Source organism: Rhagoletis pomonella, unplaced genomic scaffold, assembly GCF_013731165.1.
Source record: "Rhagoletis pomonella isolate Grant_MI unplaced genomic scaffold, Rhpom_1.0 Rhpom_scaffold_00003, whole genome shotgun sequence".
Taxonomy (NCBI): Eukaryota; Metazoa; Arthropoda; class Insecta; order Diptera; family Tephritidae; genus Rhagoletis; species Rhagoletis pomonella.
Window position 1 is genome coordinate 35,017,502 of NW_023458557.1, and position 3,889 is coordinate 35,021,390.

Below are 3,889 nucleotides of genomic sequence, written 5' to 3' on the forward strand. Positions count from 1 at the left end.
ACGGCTGTGGTTGTGGCCAGATTAGATCTATTTCTATTTTTCTGGCGACAGATAAGGTTCTTCCTCTTCTTTTATGTCAAACTCATCAAATTCATGATGTCGCTGCCGCGTTCAAAGAAATCATGTCGCCATCGACAAAGCGTTTAGATAATGAAAATGACAAATTGGAAGCTGTGGTCTGTAGCTCGGCGTTTTCAATGTGTTCAGAACTATAAGGTTCTTCCTCTTCTTTTATGTCAAACTCATACAAATTCATGATGTCGCTGCCGCGTTTAAAGAAATCATGTCGCCATCGACAAAGCGTTTAGATAATGAAGATGACAAATTGGAAGCTGTGGTCTGTAGCTCGTTGTTTTCAATGTGTTCAGAACTTAAGAAGCCGATTGTGTACATGTGAAAGGCCGAATATAGTTCGTTTCCCAGGAAAGTGTTTGGCGGACACTGATTTAAAGCAAACAAGCGTGAGCTAAAAACAGTGGTCGGCGCTTCATACCACAATCAGTGTTGCCGCGAAACATTTTTAGCGGTAGCTAAATTCAGGCTAAAAAAGGGCTAAAAAAGAGCTAAAAATCGTCGTTGTGGCTAAAAATGGTAGCTAAATTTTTTACCTACATATAAATATATAAGTATACACGCAAACATTTTCTATAAGTAATAATATAGAAAAACAATGAACTCTGGAAAGAATTAATATTTTATTCAACAAATAAACTTGTTGTGTAACACATAAAGCATATTAAGGGCCGCCAACTTACCTATTTTAAAGTATAGTTAAATCGTTAATGGATAAGATAACGGCCCAGAAACGTAAAAAACATACATATACGTATGTATGTACAGTTTAAAAATTAATTTCTTACATAAACAAAAAAATGAGATCACATTAAGAATACATAAGTACTAGAATCATATCTAAATACAGTGTCGGACAATACTAAATAACTTAAATAATTTCAAACTATGCTTCGAAAAATATCCATTTGTAAAAGAAATTTTTAAAATGTTATGTTATAATTTACAAAGAATTAAAATGTCGGTGCTTTATTATTGTCAGACGCTGTATGTATCAAACAAACAAAAGAGTATTCATTTAATAAACTCATAGTAAAATAATTTAATCTATAAACATTTTTTTTAACACATTAAATATTTATATCTATATCAATACTATCATCGCTAAGCGATTCTTCGTCGTTACAATTTTGTTCATTTCTCATTAACCTGACGATAGCATCTGTAAAATCAAAATCATGACAACATTTCTGTACATTTTTTAAGCCATATCTTACAGTTAATAAAGCGTTTAACATTGCAAAATTCATTTTATTTCTGTGCTTATTTTTAACGAAATTTATTATAGAAAACGTCCTTTCAACTTCTGCGTTACTTAAAGGTAAAAGAAGCAACCGATAAACAAACTTTTTCCACCACTTAAGCTAGCGACACAATGAACAGTTTATTTGCCTTAAAGGAAAGGCGTTCGCTTTATGAGCGAAGAGTTAAATTCATGAAAATCATATAAAAAATTTCAATGTCAATGATGAGTAAATTTTGAAAAGGGCTAAAAAAAGGGCTAGGGGCAATTTCAAATTTTTGTGGCCACAAAAAGAATTTGGTAGCCAAATTTAGCCACCAAAGGGCTAAAACGGCAACACTGACCACAATTGTGGACGATCACTTCACACGAATACTTAAAGGCTCTGTTATGCATACTTGGCAGTGCATGCACTGCTATACCATTTTTACGTGGAAATCAAAAACCAACAGACTTCTACGTATGTAATGCTGTGCGTTGGGAACAGCTTACACGCGGAGCTCATTTAACAGATTCCTTATGAGCCTTAAGGCTCTGTTATGCATACTTGGCATTGCATGCACTGCTATACCATTTTTACGTAGAAATCAAAAACCAACAGACTTCTACGTATGTAATGCTGTGCGTTGAGTAAAGCTCAGAACACTTTGACGACAGCAAGCGACAAGCAGCATCTGTCAAATTTTAAATACACACGTTCTTACGGACACAATTATTTTGACGACAGCACGACATCTTGGCTGCAGGACTGCAATTGTCGACGTCGCCAAATTAAATCTATTTCTAATTTTGCCGGCGACAATGAGTAGATGTAGTGCTGCAAAATTAAATTGTCGCAAAATTAATCACATATTCTTGATTGTTCATGTTTTTCTTATTTACTTAAATAAAAATACACAATTTGTGAAATAAATATACCAAAATGTCAAACTTTAAAATCGGCTGTTTGCTATGTCGCTGAGGTCTTCAAAATGTTTAAGAAGCTGGCTTCAAGGCGACATTTGTCGACAAAATGATGTCGCTGTCGTTACGTCGTGAAGTTGCAGTCGTCAAAGTGTTCCGAGCTTAACCGCTTACACGCGAAGCTCATTTAACAGATTCCTTACTGCCATCCCTAAATTGGCGCGTCAAGCGCCAAGCAACTGTCAAATATCCTCATGCCCATACAATTTGTATGAAGCATCCCACAATAACGCGGCGCTTACGCCGAGCAAATGGAATTTTCATTTTTGACAGGGCGTTACGTGTTGAAGTTGGATGCAGAAGACGGAAAGAAAGAGAAAGGACAAACAAGTGAAAGAGGAAACGAGAATAAAAACGAGAGGACCTGAGAAAACGTCAAAAATTACGACGCGTTGATTTGGGGATAGCGCGCGCTGACACTCGTTGACAATGGATAACGTAACGCTTAGCGCTCCAATTTAGGGACGGCAGTTATGTGACAACACTCAAGCAATGCCAAGTATGTATAACAGAGCCTTTACGCTCTATCGTTTAGTCGTTAGGGAGACAGCAACAAATCAACATCGCGGATGGGTATTCTGCTTTGTTTCTTGAATACAAAGATGCCTTGGGAGAAATATGTATGCACATACATATATTGAAAATTATTTTGGTGGCATACACTGCCTTTTGTGTAGTAAGACCTTTAAAAAAAACAAGGGAATATGCTATTAAAAAACATTTTAATAATTTAACAATTACATGGAAAATTTTGATAGGCATGAATTTCAATATTACTTCAATATTGTCATAACTTAGAAAACTTAAAACTCGAGAAAAACGACGTTAAATTTTTGAATTTACATATACTCCCAGGGGAAAAATTAATACATACTTTGTTCTAATGACTACTGGTAATCGTTACAGCTATGAAATTTTTACACATCATACGAAATAAGGTAACGTGCATACTTAACTAGATTTTTTGCTTTTTTTGGATTATGACACTTTTCTACATACTAGTGTTCGCCCAGCGGTTGAAATTCAACCGCTAAAATTAAGGATAGTTTATGTGAGTTGAGTTGAGCTGAAATAACATTAGTTGGAACGGGTTAAGTGGAGGGGAGTTTAGCTTAGTACTTAGCATAACATAACATACCACAACATAAGATTAAATAACGGAACATATGTTGCATAACACACCACAATATAACATCGCACATTCTTCAGTTGTATTTCCTTTTTATCCCTATCACTTTCTTCCTCTCTATCTTTGTCTCTATCGCTTTATGTTTACGTTTATGTTTATCTTCACCTTCATGTTAATGTTCATGTTCATGTTTAAGTTCATGTTCATGTTCATGTGTTCATGTTCATCTTCATCTTCATCTTGTTATGGGTTACTGTTCGCCGCACAAAATATAAATACTTTATTCTTCGGCGTATAGCGCACCCGGTAGCGTGCGATAAATTTCACCAGCTAATAATTTTTCTACAGCCTACGGCAACACCAAAACTGCATGGTAGGTCTGCCATTTTGCGATAGTGTGTTCCTTGCGGAAAGTGTCGCTGATTGTCACTAGTTCCTGCAGGTCTGTTCGCCTACTTTTTTCGGTTAATAAACGCTTTCCG